Source organism: Heptranchias perlo, chromosome 3 (assembly GCF_035084215.1).
Source record: "Heptranchias perlo isolate sHepPer1 chromosome 3, sHepPer1.hap1, whole genome shotgun sequence".
Classification (NCBI taxonomy): Eukaryota; Metazoa; Chordata; class Chondrichthyes; order Hexanchiformes; family Hexanchidae; genus Heptranchias; species Heptranchias perlo.
In genome coordinates, this window is record NC_090327.1 from 85674297 (window position 1) to 85698302 (window position 24006).

Genomic DNA, 24006 nt, shown 5'->3' on the forward strand with positions numbered 1-24006 from the left:
TTATCCAGTTCCCTTTTGAAGGCAGTGACTGAATCTGCCTCCAACAGGCAGTGCATTCCAGATCCTAACCACTTGCTGTGTAAAACGGTTTTTCCTCATATCACCTTTGGTTCTTTTGCCAATCACCTTTAATCTATGCCCTCTCGTTCTTGACCCTTCCGCCAATGGGAACAGTTTCTCTCTATCTATTCTGTCTAGACCCTTCATGATTTTGAATACCTCTATCAAATCTCCTCGCAACCTTCTCTGTTCCAAGGAGAACAATCCCAGCTTCTCCAGGCTATCCACGTAATTTAAGTCCCTCATCCCTGGAATCATTCTCGTAAATCTCCTCTGCACTCTTTCTAAGGCCTTCACATCTTTCCTAAAGTGCGGTGCCCAGAACTGGACACAATACTCCAGTTGTGGCTGAACCAGTGTTTTTTCAAGGTTCATCATGACTTCCATACTTTTGTACTCGATGCCTCTATTTATAAAGCCCAGGATCCCGTATGCTTTTTTAAACCGCTTTCTCAACCTGCCCTGCCACCTTCAATGATTTGTGCACATATACCCCCCAGATCCCTCTTACTCTACCCTTTTTGGAATTGTGCCCATTAGTTTATATTGCCTCTCTTCATTTTTCCTACCGAAATGCATCGTCTAGCATTTTTCCGCATTAAATTTCATCTGCCACGTTCCACCCATGCCACCAGCCTGTCTATATCCTCTTAAAATCTATCACGACCCTTCCAAGTTTTGTGTCATTTGCAAATTTTGAAATTGTGCCCTGTACTCCCAAGTCCAAGTCCTTAATATATATCAAGAGGTGGTCCCAGCACTGACCCCTGGGGAACACCACTGCACACCTCCCTCCAGTCCGAAAAACAAGCATTCACCACTACTCTCTGTTTCCTGTCATTTTGCCAATTCTGTGTCCATGTTGCTATTGCCCCCTTTATTCCATGGGCCACAATCTTAATAGCAAGCCTACCATGTGGCACTTTATCAAACGGTTTTTGAAAATCCATATACACCACATCAACTGCATTGCCCTCACCTACCCTCTCTGTTACCTCATCAAAAAACTCTCAGGTTAGTTCAAAATGATTGGCCTTTAACAAATCCGTGCTGGCTTTCCCTAATCAATCCACACTCGTCCAAGTGGCTGATTAATCTGGGACAGATTATCGTTTCCAAAAGTTACCCCATCATGAAGTAAAACTGACTGGCCTGTAGTTGCTGGGTTTATCTTTACACCCTTTTTTGAACAAGTGTGTAATATTTGCAATTCTCCAGTCCTCTGGCACCACTCCCATATCTAAGGACGTCGGGACAATTATAGCCAGTACCTCCGCAATTTCCCCTCAGCATCCTAGGGTGCATCTCATCCGGACCAGGTGACTTATCTATTTTAAATACAGATGGTCTTTCAAGTAACACTCCTTTATCAAATTTTAGCCCGTCCACTATCTTAACTATATCTTCCTTTACCGAGACTCTGGTAGCATCTTCTTCCTTGGTACAGCACTCATTTAGTACAGCCCTGCCCACTGCCTCCATGAGTAGATCTCCTTTATGGTCCCTAATCGGCCCCACCCCTCCTCTTACTACCTGTTTGCTGTTAACATGTCTGTAGAAGACTTTTGGATTCCCTTTTATGTTAGTCGCTAATCTATTCTCATACCCTCTCTTAGCTCCTTTTATTTCCTTTTTCACTTCCCCTCTGAACTTTCTATATTCTGCCTGCTTCTCACTTGTATTATCAACCCGACATCTGTCATTCACCTCTTTTTTTCCCCCACTTCATCTTACTCTCTATCTCCTTCGTCATCCAGGGAGCTCTGGCTTTAGTTGACCTACCTTTCTCCCTCATTAGAACATACCTTGTCTGTACCCAAATCATCTCCTCTTTAAAGGCCGCCCAATGTTCAATTACAGTTTTGCCTGCCAATCTTTGATTCCGATTTACCCGGGCCAGATCTGTTCTCATCCCACTGAAATTGGCCCTCCTCCAATTGAGTATTTTTACTTTAGAGTGTTCCATGTTCTTTTCCATAGCTATTCTAAACCTTATGATATTATGATCGCTGCTCCCTAAATGCTCCCCCACTGACATTTGCTCCACTTGGCCCATCTCATTCCCTAGAATGAAGACCAGCAATGCCTCCTTCCTCACTGGGCCAGAAACGTACTGGTCAAGGAAGTCATCCTTGACCAGTACGTTTCAAAAATTCCTCCCTTTCTTTGCCCCTTATATTATTGTTATCCCAGTCTATATTAGGATAGTTGAAATCTCCCGTTATCACTACTCCATGGCTTTTGTACCTCTCCGTAATTTCCCTGCAAATTTGCTCCTCTAAATCCTCACCACTAGCTGGTGGCCTATAGAATATACCCAGTAGTGTAATGGCACCTCTATTGTTCCTTAACTCTAACCAAATAGATTCTGTCCTTGACCCCTCCAGGACATCCTCTCTCCCATACTGCAATATTCTCCTTAATCAATACTGCCAACCACCCCACCCCCCTTTCCCCTTTCCTTCCTTCTCTAAACACCTTGTATCCAGGAATATTTAGTACCCAATCCTGCCCTTTACTGAGCCAGGTCTCAGTTATCGCCACATCGTATTCCTATGTGGCTATTTGCGCATGCAGCTAACCAACCTTGTTTATCACACTTCGTGCATTATACACATGCACCGCAAACCTGTCTTAGACTTTTTTGTACTCTCTCTTGGTCTGACCCCACCTAATACCTTGCTATTTCTTATTCTAGGCCTATCCTTCTCTCCTGATCCTCTGTGCCCCTTTTCAATGCTACATCCTGGTGCCCATCCCCCTGCCAAATTAGTTTAGAGCCCCCCACCCCACAGTACTAGCGAACCTCCCCGCAAGGACATTGGTTCCCAGCTCCATTGAGATGCAACCTGTCCGGCCTGTACATGACCCACCTCCCCCCAGAACTGGTCCCAATGCTCCAGGAATCTGAAGCCCTCCCTCCTGCATCATCTCTCCAGCTATGCTCTATCCTCCTATTTCTATATTTGCTAGTGCATGGCACCGGGAGTAATCCGGAAATTACTACCTTTGAGGTCCTGCTCATTAATCTCTTTCCTAACTCCTTAAGCTCTGCCTGTAGGACCTCATCCCTCTTTCTACCTATGTCGTTGGTACCAATATGGACCACAACCTCTAGCTGTTCACCCTCCCCCTCCAGAATGTTCTGCAGCCGCTCAGAGATATCCTTGAACCTGGCACCAGGGAGGCAACATACTAACTCTACTCACTGCTAAATTGGTATGCTTTGCATCCGTATTACACCCAAAAACAGCAATGCCAATTTCTACTCCATTGTGTTTTCAAGCCCTCTCCATTTTTTTCTCTCTGCTTTTATTTATTTTTTGTCATTTCCTTTGTTTCCTTTTTGCATCTCTTTCCTACCCTTTTGTTTTACCTCTCATCCGTTTATTACAACAGCACATCTCCCCATTTTCTGCAACCTTCGCACTGCCATGTGGCAAGACTGCAGGAGAGAGGCAGCGAGCAGTCCAATGATGAATCAATGACAGGAAGGGGTAGGCCATAGAAATGCACAGAGAAATGAGGACGACGTGCCCAGTGACTAATTATTAGTAGACTAAGGGAACCATGCCCTAGCTTGAGTCACTGCCTTCAGCCAAAAAGGAGAAAAAAATTGGGTGCAGAGCAGGGGAAAGAGCAACTTTGATAATATCAGATTCTCTGTAGGCTCACATTTAATTCTGTAAGTTCATCCTAAGACCTTAAGAAATCTAGTAGACTCTGAAGTCAAGCCTAAATATATGAATCAACAGTAAACTATTCACTACCGGTCAGGGTTAACCAGTAAAAACTTAATTCAACATGGTTACTGCCACAAGTTGTCCCTCCTATCAGACGTGACTGGCTTCCACCATGGCTCGTAACAGACTTTGTGTCACATAAGTCTGAAACTGTTTGGCAACAATTATTCCGCATGGATATTAAACACTTAGGGGATAATTTTTAACTGTGCGATAGTGCAAAATGGGTGATAGCAAATTGGCAATGAAAATTAAAAATCGGGAGATGGAAAACGGACTGTCGATTCGCTATCACCCGTTTTACACTGTCATACAAAGTCAAAATGACCCCCTTGTACTTTTCTCCCTTCAACACAATGGATCAGTGTCTTTGGGACAACAGGGCATGCAGTTTATATCACCTCCAAATAAGACCCTCAAATTAAATTTTCCTGACACTTGTAGGATAGACTATAAATCCCAGTTTCCAATTGAGTACAGTCTATGTAATGTCAGTAAAGAACTGAACTAATCAAACTAAGATACAAGTGAAGAACAATAAAACAGTTTAACAACATTAATCTTGTAAATTTGCTTTGAAGCTAAGTGTTTTGGCAACAATGAATGTCAAGCACTTTCAGCAACAATTGATATAATGAATTCCACTTCCTGCCATATTCCATATAGTTTTTTCTAAGCACTTGCTTATTTTCTCTAAGCACTTGCTTTATTTAAAACCCCCTATTCATTGCGTGTTCTTTGTTGCACCAGATTCGTGAGATGAACAGATTATAAGTGCTCAAAACGACCTCTAAAGATAGAAGTTGATGTTAATCCATAAATCTTTAACACTGAAATATCAGGCAGTGTAAAATCTGCATATTTTTTTCCCTTTTATGACAAGCCCCACCCATGTTTTCTTCCACTGTGGTATTGTCCTCCTTCAGAGGAGGACGGTACCAATATGGAAGACCTACGTTATCCTCCTCGGGGCAGAATGATCCCACCTGATAATTTCAAAACACCATCAAGCCCAGTCCTTTGTCTACCAGGTATGTGACCCACTTGAGCAGTAGAACAAACCGCTTAATGGACAATTTTCATTCTCTCCCCTGACAATTTGGCTAAGACTAGCGAAATTAGACTTCCATAAGAAACCAAATTGGGAATGATAGTCAAGAACAGAATGCTGAACTCCTAATCTTAATCTAACATTAAAGACAAAATTACTTTAATCTAAATATCTTCAATATTTCTATAAGGAAAAATAAATCAATCTGTAATCATGCACATTCATGGGACAGAGTCAAGGCTGGAACGGTAACAGTGACAAAAGCAAAATTCCACAGTACTCTAAATTTAAAAAATACTTCTTCACAATTGAAACAAAGGGGCTGATTTTAAACTCGGTGTGTTTGGTGCAGGAGTGTTCTCAGGCAGGCGGCGGACCCAAACTCAATCATTGGTGTGAGGCACAGATGATTTTAATGGCTGTGCCTCATTTATATGTAGCTTGTCGGTCACCCGGCCAAATCCACTAGCTGGCAAGAGGAGGCTGCCATCAAGAACCTGCAGAAATGGTCCACGGCACTAAGGTAGGTTGATCCAGAGGTCAGCAGGTGATCATGGTCGGGGGAGGGGGACTCAAGGTTTATTTGTGGGGCCCAGAGAAGCTCAAGGAAACCTAAAAATTTTAAAACAGTTTACCTCACTGAGCCACATCTGACCCTCAATGCAGCTCAGGGCTGGTTTGGCTTGACTGGGGAAGGCACCACTACTGACTCACTCACACCTCAAGCTAAAATTGCAGTTGGGCCCCGATGACATCGTCTGAGCCCGAGCCCGAGCCCGAGCCCGAGCTGGGCACCGCACTTCAGGAAAGATGTGAAGGCCTTAGAAGGCAGAAGAGATTTATTAGAATGATTCCAGGGATGAGGGACTCTAGTTACCTGGATAGACTGGAGAAGCTGGGGTTGTTCTCCTTGGAACAGAGACGGCTGCGAGGAGATTTGATAGAGGTATTCAAAATCATGAAGGGTCCATACAGAGTAAAGAGAGAAACTGTTCCCGGTCAATGGCAGAGGACATAGAGTTAAGGTGATTGGCAAAAGTACCAAAGATGACATGAGGAAAAACTTTTTTAGACAGCGAATGGTTAGGATCTGGAATGCACTGTCCGAGGGAATCGTGGAGGCAGATTCAATCATGGCCTTCAAAAGGGAACTGGATAAGTACTTGAACGAGAAAAATTTGGAGGGCTACGGGGAAAGGGCCAGGGAGTGGGACTAGCTGGATTGCTCTTGCATACAGCCAGCACAGTCTCGATGGGCTGAACGGCCTCCTTCCGTGCTGTAACCTACAATTCTACAATCTGCATATTTAAAGCAGGATCCGACTGCCTTTCGGTGGGTGTCCGCAATCCTGCTGAAAACAACAGGTGAAAATCCAATCCTGCGGGAAAGGTAGCAAAAGCTCAGGGGGTACATTGCAGCCCTTATGTTATCTGCCCCCCTGCCTGGTGTCCATGGACAGGGGGGTTTAAAACTCCCTCCCCCCCCCCCCCAAAAGAGTAATTCTGCTCCTTCTATATCTGTTCATGAATTGTTTTTACACCATATCCGACATCGATCTAAGCAACAAGCAATCATTGCACATTAAATACTTTAATCTGCTGAATAAATCTGTCAAGGACATTGAATCGGAGTTCTGGCTGCAAATTGATAGGAGGCTACTGGAGGGAACATCATTTGATGCTGGAAACTGAACAACTATGTCCAAAAAAAGATGGAAAATTCTTACCTCAAAAAAATAAAAATAGCAAGCAACTTCCAAAAAGCAAAAACTGTGTAGCCCTACATAGACACTACTGTAAATCTGCATTACATACAAAATTATGAAAATCAAGAATTACTGTGCAAAATCAAATGTTAGAATATCAGCTTGAAGTAAATTTGTATCAGGTCGACGAAAAACGAACCGATTCCGGGTGATACTCAACAATGCGTGCATCAAAGAATTATTTTATATTGTAAAACAAAATGACTGCTTTGAAGCAGAACATAAAATAGGAAACATAGGAACATGAGTAGGCCATTCAGCCCCTCGAGCTCGCTTCGCCATTTGATAAGATCATGGCTGATCTGTGATCTAACTCCATATACCTGCCTTTGGCCCATATCCCTTAATACCTTTGGTTGCCAAAAAGCTATCTATCTCACATTTAAATTTAGCAATTGAGCTAGTATCAATTGCCATTTGCGGAAGAGAGTTCCAAACTTCTACAACCCTTTGTATGTAGAAATGTTTTCTAATCTCACTCCTGAAAGTTCTGGCTCTAATTTTTAGAATGTGCCCCCTACTCCTAGAATCCCCAACCAGCGGAAATAGTTTCCCTTTATCCACCCTATCTGTTCCCCTTAATATCTTATAAACTTCGATCAGATCATCCCTTAACCTTCTAAACTCCAGAGAATACAACCCCAATTTGTGTAATCTCCCCTCGTAACTTAACCCTTGAAGTCCGGGTATCATTCTAGTAAACCTACGCTGCACTCCCTCCAAGGCCAATATGTCCTGCCGAAGGTGCGGTGCCCAGAACTGCTCACAGTATTCCAGGTGCGGTCTAACCAGGGTTTTGTATAGCTGCAGCATAACCTCTGCCCCCTTGTACTCTAATCCTCTAGATATAAAGGCCAGCATTCCATTAGCCTTATTGATTATTTTCTGCATCTCTTCATGACACTTCAATGATCTATGTACCTGAACCCCTGTTTTTAACTTTTTACCATTTAGAAAGTACCCTGTTCTATCGTTTTTTGATCCAAAGTGGATGACCTCACATTTGTCTACATTGAATTCCATTTGCCACAGTTTTGCCCATTCACCTAATCTATCAATATCCCTTTGTAATTTTATGTTTTCATCTATACTGCTTACAATGCCACCAATCTTTGTGTCATCGGCAAACTTAGATATGAGACTTTCTATGCCTTCATCTCAGTCGTTAATAAATATTGTGAATAATTGAGGCCCCAAGACAGATCCCTGCGGGACTCCACTAGTCACATCCTGCCAATGTGAGTACTTTCCCATTATCCCTACTCTGTCGCCTTTCGCTCAGCCAACTTCCTAACCAAATCTGTACTTTTCCCTCGATTCCATGGGCTTCTATCTTAGCTAACAGTCTCTTATGTGGGACCTTATCAAATGCCTTCTGGAAGTCCATATAAATAACATCCATTGACATTCCCCTGTCCACTACTTTAGTCACTTCTTCAAAAAATGTTTTTTTTTGTTCACCCTTGTTAGGCAAGTCAAAGCCCCCTACCTCATCTCAATAGTCATTATATCACAATTATCTTCAGAAATGTTCTATGATAAAGAAACTAAATTCTAGAGCAACAGAAATCCACCTCCATAGTACTAGGCATCTACATCTTCATAACATCATGGTTCTTTCTGTACTACCAACAGACATTAACTACATTTAATCAGACAATATAAGCATTTAATACACATTTCCAGTTCTATACATTTAAATATAATTTCATTATTTGTCACATGGACTAAACCCATGGGAGACTGATTACATTAATTACGGTATAAGGCCACCATTGGTCTTATTGCATTTAACACTTCTGTAGTTCAATTGATGGATGAATTACTATCTATTGCAGCTTGAAGAGGGGTGGAGAGAAACTCTGCAACAATCTGACATGGTAGATATTTTGCAGTAACCTTATGTCAAATATAGCCCAAGCTTCACTTCATTTCTATTACACAATTGAAATTAGGCATTGAAATGCCATGTGCAGTGATCGACATTTATATTAAATAGGGAGTGGGCCTGTGGATAATGTACAGCAACTACCACAATAAAATGCTTCAGTCTGTGAACACATCATTAGGTTGTAATATCTTACCAGAACAATGAGTAACCAGGTCAAAGCAAGACATCTTGCCAGAAGCATTGTGGCCTCTGGTGGGAATAGCAGTATATCCATTGTAGCTGCTTTATTTCTATTACATTGCAAAAGAATACAATATATACAATTATTTGTTGAGACAAACCATATGGAAACAGAACATTTTCTAAGGGAGTTCGTTCTGAATGCTCAATGGGCTGATACTGCTGCCATGGATGTATCACCCTTACAAGTGACGTTTCAAGGTCAGGCTTTTAGTATAAAAATAAACTTTAAAAAAAACACATGCAAACAGTACTTCAACGACTCTGGTCATTGTTTACACAGAAAGCCCATACCATTAAAGAATGCACTACTGACTAAACAAGTGCACTATCTTTTTCCCTAAAATCAGTACAAATTTATTTGTGAAAATCTTACTTCAGAATGGAGTGTGTGAATAAATTTGAAGGCGATCGTCTGTCAATAATTTCACCACCAATTCTTTTAAATTGATGTTATGGCTAAAGAATTATCTACAAATGTATAAAGTCCATTTAAAAAAGTCTCTTGATCTCCAGGGTTTTATTTAAATTCAACAAAAGATGGCAACACTAATGAAGAAAATGTAGTTTTGTGTAAAATTAAGCATCTTAAGCATTAAAATGGAGATAAATATTTAAATTATGACAATTCAACTTGCACAAGGTTTTAAAAAGGTACCTGGGAATATTTAAAGCAATGTGCAGGATACAGTTAGCTACATGTAGCAGGGTAACTTGGAGCAACAGTATCTGAACAGACCTTGATTAATCACTAGCCCTTCCTCGGTGCGTTATCAAGTACTAAAACTACAGACTATCTTAAAACAATGCATAAAACTAACATGCTTAATGAAATAATAAGGATATTTAAATAGACAATGAAATGCAATCATGTTTGGAAATATGGAACATACTAAAGTTGAAAAGCATTAACTGTGATGCAAGTTTCCAAAGATGGATTCCTGACCACTTTCAAGGTTTTTCTTGATGGCTACCATATGTTGCCACAAACTTACCAGTGAGAGAAGCAGAGAGGCGAAAGTCAGCCTTCTCCCTGCCTGGTGCGGGAATAAAGTGAGGTGGGTTCGGCGGCAGATTTTCTCATTCACGATGCGGTCCGGAGAGTGCTGTCACTGCAGCGGTCCACAACTGCCATTTACTCCACACCACACCCACCGCATTGCAGAACTGCTGGCAATGGGGAAACAATCAAAGCTGCAACTCATCTTACTGACCAAAAGAGATGAATCACGCAGGGATCTCCCTCTTTTGTGCAATAATACGTAGACATATCTGTAGTTATGCACAAACTGTTATATTTCTACATATATAAAACTATATATGAGAATCCATAAATCATGCAAAGACTCCCCCACGCCCCGAGAATTACCCTTCTGACGAAGCCAAACACAATGTGGCATTTTTCTGGATCATATTTCCAGTTTCAAACATGCCTTTTGAAGTCCTTATTCGTTTGTTCTGTTGCAGCGTTTCAGTCATCGACTTTGCAAATACCACACATCCGAACTGCTGCGATAAAAGTGGCCAATTAAAATGAGCTGCAAAGCGCTCCTGCAGTTCGATCCGACACTATTCTTTCCCGTTTTTAATCCCCCCCCCCCCCAAAAAAATCTATATTTGTCTGCTGTGTTTAAAAACAGCAGCGAATTAAACTGCCCGTGAGCCGTGCGCGCCCCGTAAGAAGGGGACCACAGGAAAGACGATCACAGGCTGTAAACAGAGCCCCAGACCCGCCAGCACAGCCCAGCATCCCCACTAACACTGCCCATCCTGCTGATTAAAATAGAAAACTGACAAGGGGAGGGGAGGGGAGGGGGGGGGGGGGGGGGGAAAAAACCCCAAAAAAGTTAAATATGGCGCCGAGGGCAAATGGGAGAAAGTCAGCGAGAAGGAGCTGAGCCGAGTGCACGGTCAGTGGGCTGGGAAGGAGAGACAGACCTTTACAGAGCCATACCTTGCCCGTCCTTGCAGCAGAGCCGGGTGACGAAGGTGATGAGCAGGCAGCTTCCTCCTGAGCGTGTGGGCCACGCGTCACCGCAGGAATAAAACGGCAACTCTCCAGCGTCTTAAAGAAGCCGGGCTCCTGCCAAATCACTGCGCCCGCCCGCCCGCCCGCCCGCAGCCAGCCCGCCGGGCTCCAGCGCACTCCACCTCCCTCAGCTCCAGCCAGCTCCCACTCGGTCTCCCCTGAAGCGTAGCCGCCGGTTTTCCGTAGGATTGCTGGAGGCTGGGGGGGAAAGCAGGAAGGACGGTGACTTGTTTGTCTGTGCGCAGTGTTACAGTGTATCAGGGAAACTGGAGGAGGAGGAGGAGGAGGGGGGAGCCAGGGGGGAGGAGCGCTCCTCCACAGCGCTGAACCTGCCACCACAGATGGGGCAAACGAGAGCTGTGGGAATTTGGGGGCTGGAAGCTTCTCTCTCTCTCCTCGATGCAGTATAATTAGAAACAGATTGTTTCAGTACAGTGTTACACACGCAAAGGAACTTTCCTTAGCTGCATACTTTGATGCATTACAATTTGCAACATCTGTTCTGTTGCTACAATGTAAAATGTTAAGATGTAAAACTTTCAAAAATCATTTGTATATGTGCATTACAGGATTACAATATATACACATATATACCAGAATTGAGATAGTAAACCTCTCGACACAGTTAACATGTTATTGCACCATTGAATAAATTCCATTTTCCGGTGATGGAACATTTTCCTGAAATAACCATTTTTTAAAAAATGGAATGGAACAATCCATCTGCAAACTTAAAATCTGTATTCTAAACTTGCAGTTATTACTGAACGTGTGAAAGACACGCACACAAAGCTAGGGAAGTCGGTTAAGTCTCTAAAAGACCAAGTGACAGAGAAGGAGAACATTGCATGTCAAGCCGCTTGATGCGATGGGATTTAAATTCCATAAGGTGGTTTATATTCCACACAAAGCTAGCCGGGCCGGTAAATCTCTAAAAGACCAAATGACAGAGAAGGAGAACACTGCATATCAAGCCGCTTGGTGCGATGGGATTTAAATTCCATAAATTGTTTTGTATTCCACAATTTAACTGCGTATATTGCTTATATATACAGCCAATTGTTTGTGCCACATGAGGGACCTGAATTACAGCACACAGCTGAATTGAGACGATTACTGACGCTCACTGAGTTGATGACTGTATCTACCCACGCCAATTCAGGTCCCTAATTATTGGGTGCCCTAATTCTTCCCAGGCAGCTTTCCTGATTAGAGAGTTTTTTTTTCAATAATCAGAAATACACCAAACAAAATGGTGTTACAGATAACTGTAATTCTTCATAGCAATTTACTTTTAAAAACGCTAAAGAGACTCCTTCATTAAAGCAAAACTGTCTAAATGACGAGATATTATTCGGGTATAGAGGGCGTCTTAAATTTAAAATTGGTTGCTCTAAGTAGCATAGCAGATAATTGTAATTACACCACTGGATGCTGCGGTGTGGCCTTCCACCCGTGAATACCTTCGTCCTCACTCTCTGCTGAGTTTCCCATCTCAACTACACTGCTGTGGAGAAGATTGTGTGCTTCCTTACAAAGTGAGATGGAAAACTTAAACAAGTTCAATCATTCTGCTGCTCTCACATAACTTCAAGAAACATTAAGGAAGACCTTCGAGCAAGTTGGGTTTGATAGTGTATAGCACAGTGAGTCCCAATTGGGGAAAGGAGAAAAATAAAATAGGACTTTCTCACAAAAAAAATGTTTGCAGGTTAGCAATCAACAGAGTGGGAGATTAAGATTTGTGCCCCAATTCCCCACATTAATTTACTGACTTAGCTTGAGCCATCGGGAACAAGTGAGAGCAAACACCGGATCAAGTGGAAGAAAAATAACGGCGTCACCTCACAGCAGTTAGCATTTGCTGATCCTTGGCTACCTTCTGCCCCCTGGCCAGGGGTCCGTGCAAAGAGGGGAGGAGGAAGAAAGCAGAAAGAGAGTAACTTATTTTTACAAGCTCTTAAACCCCTATAGCCACCTTTTCCTGAAAATAGCAGATCTGAACTCTTGACCTCTACCTGTTTTTCTGGCCATTCTCTGTTTTTGTCAGTCTTAACAAGTGACTTCTCTAGTCTGACTGCCAGTTCCAATGAAGAATCACACCATTAATGCATCAATCGATCTCTTTCAGATGCTAAATAACCTGTGCATTTTAAAAAGATGGTTATTTTTTTCTATTTGCTGATTTATGTTATAGATTACTAAGCCAAAGTGATTGGATATAGAACAAAAAGCAAAAAACTGCAGATGCTGGAAATTTGGAAACAGAAAATGCTGGAAACACTCAGCAGGTCAGGCAGCAACTGTGGAGAGAACAGACAAATCAACAATTCTTTGTCAGAACACTATGAAATTGCTGTACTTCCTAATCTCCCTTTTTGTTGTCCCTGGTCTACCCACTTCATCCCGGTGATATTGAAATCCAGTTGTAGAGGGAAGGCTCTAGCTTACAGTCTCTCATCACTTAGCACTGTGGAGGGGGAGGCAGCCTTATGCATTCACAGCTCTTTGCTGAAGGTCCTAAAGCACAGAGCACTGGTAAGCTTCTCATTACTTGTCCAGTTAGAGCCACCCTACTTGTGAGGGTATTGGCTTACAGGGATATTTGGGTCCTGTGTGGGAAGAATCCCAGCCTTCCAGTGACACTCTATGTCCCGTTAATTACCCAGGCTGGCTGAGATAGGGGTATAAGCAGTGTCACCATGGGGCCCTGTTGGCTATACAATAACATGCCTATTGAAGGAACATTAGAACTGAATCAGCCATCCATGGCAGTAATCTGAGGATGAGGAATAATCAGCTGGTGACGAGTAAACGTGGCACACAGCACTGCACTTGGACATCAAGATGGCCAACACACTGCAGTCATGCATAGGTATTTCCATCCATGAAGGCAGATTTTCCTCATAAAACAAATGAGAAAACTTTAAGGCTTATATTCAGGGTTTGGTGCCTATTATCTTTTCACCTCCAGCTAGGGAAGCTGGTGCTCTTTCTACTTTCCTCCATTCAAGCTGGTACTCTTCCATGCCCCTTCCCCATCCCTCCCCACTGTGTACATGATGGCACTCTCCCTCCCCACTCCCTCTCAGTTAATTACCGACCAGGTCACCAAAATGCTAACCATCAACGTCAAATGCTGATGGTTGGCAATTATGTATCACTTTTTAAAAACTATCAATTTGCATTTCTTCCTTTACCCTGAATATTAATTTCTCCTCTTTAATCAGCAATAACTTTATTCCTCTATGTTTACCCAAATATCAGCCCCTTCTTTTCCAGGTTTTGTGCCAACAACGTAGCTCCCATTTTGTATGTGCAGACTGTTTTCCTCGACAGGTTTCTTCTACCTAAGGAAACTTCCTGGTTTTCTGGAAAATTGATTCCCTCCTGTACATACCATTTTAATAGGTACTCATTGACATCAATTACTTGGTTTATTTATTCTAGGTCTCCAAATAAGAATAGAAACAACCTAAACATCACTACCTTTGCACTGTTCACTTTAAACATACATATCATTCCTTTAGATTCCCACATTAGTTCCTCAGATCTTCTGTCCATGTCTGATTATGTGCATTTCACATTTAAACAATAGTTACAGATCTGATGACTGAAGCTTCAATTGTCCAAATTTGATATGTAATTGTATTAAATATGGAGGTTTTTTGGAAAAGTGGTATGAAGGGATCCCACAATGCATTGGGAGAACCAACTCATACTGCCATGTATATTCACACCTATAATTCCTCCACACTGCTGAATTGCTCATTTCAGCTACATCACTGTGGGAAGGAATCAAATAGAGGCCGGAGTATCTGTAGAAGGAGGAAAAGAAAACTGCAGAGAGTCATTTCTGGGTCATTTTCATGCACCTCCCAGAGACCAGATTTCAGAGCAATATTAGGAGAAGCCTGGGATCTTGTCCCCCTACACTCCTGGATGGTGCATAGCATCGGGAACACAAAAACAACTTGCATTTATAAAGCATCTTTAACATAGTAAAACGTCCCAAGGCGCTTCACAGGAATGTCTTCAAACAAAATTTGACACCGAGCCACATAAGGAGATATTCGGACAGGTGACCATAAGCTTGGTCAAAGAGGTAGGTTTTAAGGAGCGTCGTAAAGGAGAAGAGAGAGGTAGAGAGGCGGAGAGGTTTAGGGAGAGAATTCCAGAGCTTAGAGCCTAGGCAGTTGAAGGCTCGGCCGCCAATGGGGAAAGGAGGGAAAATGACAAAAGTGTTGCCCTCAGGAGAGGAGAAAACAAAAGCTAAAAGTATGGTGCAGCAGCTGGATTAGACAAGACACCGTACAAACCTGCAATACAATCAAAGGGTTCTGAAAACTCACTCTTGCCATTGATAAAGTTACCTGAACCTTGAGGCTGTATTATAGGTTGTAACACAATATCCAAGCAGGAATTATTTTATTTCATTTATTTTTATAAAACATAGACAACCTTCTGTTGCACCATTCAGGTTAGATTTTCTGGCACAGTCATCAAACTATCACCACTCAGATTTGGATCTCCTACTGCTATGTTTTACTGCCTGATCCACTCTCAGTAGAAAACAAAACAGGACTGGAATAGAAGAATAGCCAAGGCGAAGCAGAATTACTTTTTCAGTGCGTAGTCAGACTATCCATTATTTATATATTTTATTTTTTAAGATATAAAAATGAAAAGGTTGTTAATTTTGTCCTGATTTTTCTTTTTAAAAACGGCCCAAATTTTATTTGCATATATGCCAGTTACAGAAAATTTATTTATTTCCCCCCTCTGACATTTACAGATTAAGCTAATAAAAACTGAAGATATAAGAGTCAAATTCCAGCTAAATGATTTTGCTGAAACATCAGACCAGCATACTTGATGGTTTTTCTCAATAGCTACTTCAATTTTACTAAAATAGAAGTCTGTTTGGGATACCAGAACCAATAAACTTTTGTGTTTTAGTCAGCTTCAACTTTAAATAACATTTCCAACTGGAGTTAAGGAAATATCTTTTATCTTTTCTAGACAGTTACCTCCAACTACACTTAATGGGATATCACTCATTATGTTGTCTGGCCGTAGAACTCAGTGGCTTTTTATTTTTTTTAAAGAAGCACCCGAATTAGTTGATCTGAACAAGGGTGGCAGTAGGGGCACTGAAACTGACCACAGCACCCCTGGATTAAGGATGCAAAAATCAGAAAGGATTTCCACTCCTTGGGGTGATTTTAAACCCCAAGAACGGGTGGGTTGGGGCGGGTGGGATTTGAAAATAGTTGTTTTTTGGGGTTGCAACTGCAAAATCTTTGGACTTGGCATTCCCAGTGGGAAGCCTGTACTTTTATGCGTCGAGGTTAAACCCAGAAATAAAGTCGGGTTGCAGTCGCAATCCAAAAAACAACTACTTTCAACCCACCAGTTTTTTGGGTTTAAAATCCCTCCCCTCCTTGTTTCTAACCAGCATCCTCTATTGGAAAAGGTGCATGTGCAGACTTCATTTGAGGACATCTGTGATGACTCTACAGTCAAATAGCCTGCTGATGTGCTCTGTCTGGGGTCATATGGAAGAATGGCCATATGGGCAAGGCAACAGAGGGCACACAGCACATGAGGAACTATACACCAAGTGCCTTTAGGTGAGCAGGAAAAGGAAAAAAATCTTCACCAGTCTGCCATTTTTTTTAAACATATAAATTCTGTGACACAATTGCTTATCTACCGTGAAATGGCATAGGATTTATAAATCAAAATATCTTTGATTTAGTAACTCAAAGCTCTCTGCACCTTACACTGTTTGTTGGGTCTTGAACTGGAGATCAACTGTTCCCATGTCAATGGAAAGAAATAAATTGCATCAGGACAATCTATTCCCCTGCAGTGACATCAACAAAATGAGAAAAAAAAACTATACCGGGAGCTATTAGATTGCCTGTGGCAGCAGCAGTGGTGGTTGGGGAGTGGGGAAGAAAGTGATGAGATCTAGACCACCAGGGGGTCCTGAAACATTGGGGGTGGCTCCCACAGTCTGGTTTGGTAGCACCGTGAAGGAGAGTACAGCATCTGAGAGCACTGGGAGGGTAGGGACCCTGGGTATAGGAATCCTTGAACACTGTAGTGTGAGTCCCATGGACTGGAAGCATTGGGGACAGCTGGGGCTTGGAAACAATTGGGAGTGTCTGGAGTCTGCCAACACTGGGGGAGATGGGCACAAGAAACCCAACCCAGCCCATCATTCTTAGGTGTCTGATCCCCCTCCATTACGTTCTCGGGTCAATAGACCAGGTCCTGGCCCTAAGCTGTGCTTTTGTTTTAAAAATAGATTGCTTCATATTAATGCTGTATTTGCCAACTGTATAGGTGCAAACAGTCAGCAATACATATTAAAGCACCAATAGCGCAAAAATCTATCTCCCTTCCTTCACTGTCCCTAATTACAGAGTTTACTTTTTGGAACTACAGTATCAACAAAACACTGCCATTCATAATCAAAGCCTGTTTCCCGGAAGCTTTCAAAATTCAATTCATTTATTTTGGAAAAAGTAAAAAGAACTAAAATTATGATGAGAAACAACATCCCTCCATGTGTATGCATATGTGTGCACGCATCCCCTCTCCTTTTTTCTCTGGCTGGCCATCTATTTTTGACTTATGCGGTTTCTGAGGCAAAAAAACAACTGATATTACCAGAAAAATGTATTCTTCAGATTGTTTTCAAATAATTTTGAAAGATTCAAAAATCCTTCAACACAATGAGGAGATGTATTCCTCCAGCTGTGTCAGCCTGCCCCTCACCCCAATAGAATCCTTGTTTTCAAATCCCTCCCTGTCCTCGCTCGCCCCCCCACCCCATCTCTGTAACCTCCTCCAGCCCTACAACCCTCCGAGATCTCAGCACTCCTCCAATTCTTGCCTCTTGCGCATCCCTGATTTTAATCGCTCCACCATTAGCGGCCGTGCCTTCAGTTGCCTAGGCCCTAAACTCTGGAATTCCTTCCCTAAACCTCTCCGCCTCTCTACCTTTCTACCCTCCATTATGACGCTCCTTAAGACCTACCTCTTTGACCAAGCTTTTGGACACCTGTCCTAATATCTCCTTATGTGGCTCGCGTCAAATTTTGTTTGATAACACTCCTGTGAAGCACCTTTGGTCGTTTTACTATGTTAAAGGCGCTATATAAATGCAAGTTGTTGTTGTGCATGTACTAGTGATGGAGAGAAAGAGAAATCGTCCCAGAGTCTAATAATACTGGGATAGGGGAGTCACTGGGTATGGAAGCATAAGGAGGTTGGGGTCTGGTTCTGAGAGCAGTTATCGGGAGCGGGGTGGGGGGTCCTGGAATACTGGACATGGATCCCACTTTCTGATCATCTCCCTGAAGTTAACAGTGATTGTTAATGGTCTACAAGTCAACTTCAAACCCAGGCTTTTTAAGAGAGGCTGAAATCAATCCCAAAATTTAAATGAAGCTACTCAACACACACAAAAGACAACCTTGCTGGTAAGTTCAATTATGCTCAAGAAAGAAAGAAATAAACAAAGAAATTACATTTACATAGCACCATTCATGACCCCAAGATGTCCCAAAGGGCCAATAAAAAGTGTCTTCACTGCTTATTACATAGACAAATGAGGCAGCCAATTTGTGCACATCAAGGACCCACAAACAGCAATGAAATAAATGACCAGTTAACCGGTTTCTGGTGGTGTTGGTTGAGGAATAAATGTTGGCCATGACACTGGAAGAACTCCCTTGCTCTTCTTTGAAGAACTTGATTTAATATCTCACATGAAGGACGACACCTCCAACAGTGCAGTACTCCTTCAGTACTACAATGAAATGTCAGCCTGGATTATGTGCTCAAGTTCTGGAGTGGGGCTTAATCCCATAGCCTTCTGATTCTGAGGCAGTAGAGCTACCATTGTTATTGTGAAACGTGTATTTTTTTTTAATGTTTGAAACTTCACGAACACTTGCCAAGCCAAAATTAAAATAACATGACTGAAAATATTATTTGATTTTTTTTTTGTGACATGATTACTTCACCTCCTGCTTTAATTGGAATGTTCTTCTGACTGATCAATAACCATTCAGCATTGACCGTTTTCATGAATCCTTAGCAGTTTCTCAATATTCTCATTTTCCCAACTTTCTTTTCTTATTTTTGATTTGTACATTCCCTACCTCATCAGTTCTGACTTTGGCAATCAACAGTAACTGATAAAGGTGACAGAAAAAGTGAGTCAAAACATGTTATATCTACATTAAGTGTGCATCATATACACAACTTTTAATATATTACTAGGAGATCTCCTGCGGCATTGCTTATGGTGAGTCAGATGATACACTGTTTTATGTTATGTAATGATTCATGGTGATTGTAACAAAACATAATTTCAATTATGGGACTATTAGCAATAATTTCAGATTCAAATTTTGAGATAATGTCCATATTTTCATGGAAATTATAAACATTGGCCTTGATTATTGTTGAGCTTGAGTTTTTTTTTTGAAGTTTAAGATCCAGAGGAAGATGATAAGGAAGACACTTCATTATCCTCTTCCCTAAGCGCTTTAAAGAATCTAAAGCCTGTTCTTGGATCACAGCTGAGGGCACGCCGATAGGGATTTCTGTCAAGAGTGATTGGCGAAGGGGGGCGGGGTCGGATGGACATAGGTGCTCGGTAGGTGGGTGTGGGAGCAGGACGAAGGAGAATAAGTCTTCCCCTTCCTCCTTGAAGTTTCAGAAAAGGGCTTCCACAGACCTGAACTTATACTGTAATTCAATCAGCAGTTACAGCACATGTGCAGTTTGTGCTTTAAATAAGAGGCTTCCCCAGCTCAGTGCTGAGGAAGCGCTTTAGGTAGAAAATCTACATTCCTGGCTACGATTGGGAACAGGCTTTAAACTGTTAAAGTGCTTTCTACACTTCTCATTTTCAATTTACTGAAATAGTAGAAGTTAAAATATGAAACAACCAGATTACAGCATTGCAAAACATACAGACATTCAAGCTTACTTTTACAGTATTTTGTTTCACATTATCTGGTTATATCTTCGGCAACCTCAACTGTGAGCTCAATGAAAGCAAAGGCCAAGACCATCTTGGATTCTCATAGCAAGTCAACTTATATTCACAGCTTGCTTCTGGTGGATACGCTTTGTACTTAACTGAATGACAATAATGATCACTTGCATTTCTGTGGTGCCCTTCACATGTAGGAGGACAAAAGAGTGCACACCAATCAAGAGGAGGAAAGGAAGAGATAGACAGAGTTAGGGTGGGCGGCTGATGGTACGGTGAAAGAAAAGGGTTTCGAGAATGCCTCAAAAATCAGGGAGGGAAGCAGCAGAGCACAGAGGGACCTGGGACAGGGCGTTCCAAAGCACAGGAGCATAGTGGCTGACCAATGGCGACCACTTGTCGAGCAGAAGACAAGGAGAAGTCCTTTGTTAGGAGAGTAGAGGGTGTGCACAAGAATCACTAAGGGAGGGTAGGGGAGGCCATGGAGGGAATTAAATGTGTGGAAAAGAATTTTGAAACCAACTTGTTGAGGGACACAGAGACTGGACAGGATGAAGGTAATGGGTAATCAGGACTTTGTGCATGTGACGATGTGGACAGAGACATTTTGAATAAGTTGTAATTTGTGGAGGGTAGTGATAGAGAGGTCGCTAGAAGAATGTTAGCGAAGGCAAGCCTTGAGTTGATGAAGGTGTGGACTAAACTTTTGGCAAGCAGTGGGAGAAACTGGGATGTAACATGTGTGGGTGAGGAAACTAAGTTCAGGGTCATGATGCACACTAAGGTTCCACACCTCCTAACTCAGCCTGATATGCAGTCAGGGAGATGGGTGGAGTCAAAGCCAGAGGCATGTAGGTGCTGGAGGGAGTCAAAAGGAGCATAGTTTCAGTTTTGCTGACGTTAAGCTGAAGGAAATTTTGCATCATCCAGTTTTTGATGTCAAATAGGCAGAGAGTGTAATGACGGCCTTTGTATGGATGGAAGAGATATCGTCAGCACACATGTGGAAGCCGACCAATTAAAGAAAATAAAACAAACATGCAGTATGGTTTTAAAATAGGCTGTAATTACATGCAGACTATACATCTGCAGCATGACACAAAGTTTCTAAAATGAGGAGCACCATCTTCACAGGAACTATTACCCAATGATTACACTTATTTATTAACCAGTTGCTATATTATTTCTACAACTGTGAGGCATCAGCTACATATCACAGAGTTCTCATGTAATTATTTAAATTCCAATTGTTATACTTATTGTACAGTCATTAACTGTCATTTTTATTGCTAGGGGCTATGATTTTCTTTTTCTGTGCAATCAAGAAACCTTTCATTTGTGTGCCATTCTTTGGAATAACATCATGCAGTTTTAGGGCTCAGAATAATTTTTGGATCTCAATTAACAATGATATTGTATAGAACTACAAACACATTGGCAACTGGTATACTTGAAGCAGCAATTCTCCAGGGTGGCACTAAAGGAGCGATTTTAACCCTGCCCACCCTGAGGAAACTGGGTAGGGCAGGCAGTTAAAATTGCCTGAGGGACTAACGCGCAAGGTTTTGCTCACTTCCAGCAGGCTCCAATTTTAACCTACTTTTCTGAGCAGGTGGGAAGGACAACCACTGGAAACCGGCAGGGTCCTTCTTTATATACGCAGCTCAGGCTCCAATTACATTATCGGGACTTGACTACTATTTTAACCTGAGGTCTGCGTGGGAAAGCCACTGTGGCTTTCCTGCCAGGCCAACACAGCAGGAAGAAACGATGGAGCCAGATAAGGCCCAAGCAGGTATGTCATTTTACTTTGTTAGTTTTTCCTAGTAGGACCAGGAGGAGCAGGAGTGCTCCTCCGGGCTCCACAAGAAAAGTTTAGGATTCCTCTTTCCCAGGCTTCCTCCCTACCCCAATCGCAAGGTCCTCCTGAACTCCCTTCCGGCAACTTACCTGAATGCCACGAACTGTTCCTTCGGTCCCTGGTGGCAGCCTCATTATGCCCGACATTTCACTCCCCCCTACCGGCTTCCCACTGCTTTCAGGTGGCAGACTGACTGAGGCTGTGCAGATGAGGCCTAGGAATTAAAATCTCCTAGGCCTCATGCTACCAAAGTCAGGACGGTTTGCCGCCCATCTCTGCCTCCGTCCATCCGACTCCTGCCCTGAGTTAAAATCGAGGCTAAAGTAGTTTCAAGTAGGCATTAGCAGGCTGCAATTCAAAACAAAAAAATTGCAAATGTAGATTCTTGGTTCTGCAAAGCTAAGTTACTTTAGGCCTAACAGATCAATAAGAGCCAAGTTTTCTTTAAAGCCCCCTTTTCTATCACAGTGCTGAATAAAGTGCTATATTGTGAATGAGGCAATGTTACACAGGAACATGGGAACAGGAGTAGGCCATTCAGTCCCTCGAGCCTGTTCTGCCATTCAATGTATCCTAACTCCATCCATCCGCCTTGGCTCCATATCCCTTAATACTCCTGGCTAGCAAAAATCTATCGATCTCAGATTTAAAATTATTAATTGAGCTAGCACCTATTGCTTTTTGTGGAAGGGAGTTCCACACTTCTACTACCCTTTGCGTGAAGAAGTGTTTCCTAACTTCTCTCCTGAATGGAACCTTCTGTATTCCAGGGAATACAAGCCTAGTTTATGTAATCTCTCATCATAATCTAACCCTTGGAGCCCTGGTAACATTTTGGCAAATTTGCACTGCACTCCTTCCAAGGCCAGTATATCCTTTCTAAGGTGCGGTGCCCAGATCTGTACACAGTACTCCAGATGTGGTCTAACCAAAGCTTTGTATAGCTGTAGCAAAACTTCCTCCCCTTTATATTCTAGATCTCTAGTTATAAAGGCTAATATTCCATTAGCCTTTTTGATTATTTTTTCTACCTGACTACTACATTTTAGTGATCTGTGTACATGGACCCCTAAATCTCTTTGGACCTTGACTGTTCCTAGCTTTTCACCATTTAAAAAACTACTCCGATCTATCCTTTTTTGGTCCAAAATGGATGCCCTCACGTGTGTTGAAATCCGTCTGCCAAAGTCTGCTAGAGGAATAGAAACCAACTTCAAGAAGTAATGATTTCATGTTTTTCTGTTAGGAGGAATTCTGAGCCCACCTATACAGGGCAGTGATGTGCTTTTTATATTGCTGCTCTGTACACATCTTCCCCAGCCAGAAATGAAATTTGTGACTCTTCAATATCAATGCATGCATAAGATTGCACATGATGCCACTGTTGCTTTGGAGTCCGCCCACAATGTATGTGAAAGTTCCACACAAAAGTATAATAAAGAAATTCTTCTCTTAAAGTAGTTCTATAACATAAAGTGATAATAAAAAATGCAACCAAATATTAATAAATGCAATAGCAAACATTGTGCACAATCAGCACTTGGATAGGAACTAAAATGTAGCTTTGGTTTCATATCTAGAAACAGAGCTGATCACTGTTCTAGATATGAAATCAATGCAGGTGTTCACCAAGTTTGTAAAAATGACAAACCAAAAAAGGCTATCCAGTCCACAATGCCTTCTCCTTGCAACAGACCATGCACAATTTGAACTATCATGGATTTTCGCAAAGATACTAAGGAACGGCAACACGTGCATTTTGGTAAATTTCTTTCTGATCCCATAAGCAATATGGATATCAATCCAGACTATCTATGTAACCTCCTCTAGTCCTTCAATCCTCAAAATCGATAACCCTCCAGTCATCTGACTTTGGCTTCCTGTGCAACCCTCTCCTTTCACCCCACCATTGGCAGCCATTCCTTGAGCTGCTTAGGCTTTACGCTCAGGAATTCTCTCCTTAAACTCCTCCATCTCTCCACCTCCTCTAAGATATTTCTTAAAACCCAACTCTTTGACTAAGCTTTTGTTCACTCCTCCCAATATCTCCTTTGGCTTAGCAACCATCTTTTCCTTACGCCTCTGTGAAGTGCCTTGGGCCATTTATCTACTTGCAAAGAATTGTTGTTGTTGTAGATTCTATACTTATCCAAGTAACTGAACGATATTTTTTTTCAAATGCTTTTTCACTGGCTTTCTCCTCTCTCCTTTCCTCTTCTGAATGCATCAGCATTTGATGCAGTACAGTTCCATGAACCCCAATCACTTTCCCATTATTCATGTGACAGCCTTTTAAGTGAGTGCCAGAGGCATCACAGCAGACCTTGATCCTTTCTTTCCCTG

At 42.1% G+C, this 24006-nt stretch overlaps 1 protein-coding gene across 14 annotated transcripts in view; it reads right to left on the reverse strand.

The window, feature by feature from the left end:
• epb41l3a (erythrocyte membrane protein band 4.1-like 3a) overlaps positions 1-10842 on the reverse strand; it is a 210532-nt gene extending 199690 nt beyond the window's left edge. For 5 of the 14 annotated variants that reach the window (XM_067980717.1, XM_067980712.1, XM_067980711.1 and 2 more), the window contains exon 1: positions 10706-10839. The gene's annotated coding sequence lies outside the window, so the exon portion shown is untranslated. Of the gene's footprint in view, positions 1-9746; positions 9919-10705 lie in introns of all 14 variants that reach the window. The other 9 variants (XM_067980709.1, XM_067980715.1, XM_067980713.1 and 6 more) reach the window with 5 other exon arrangements.
• Positions 10843-24006: the final 13164 nt, after the last annotated feature.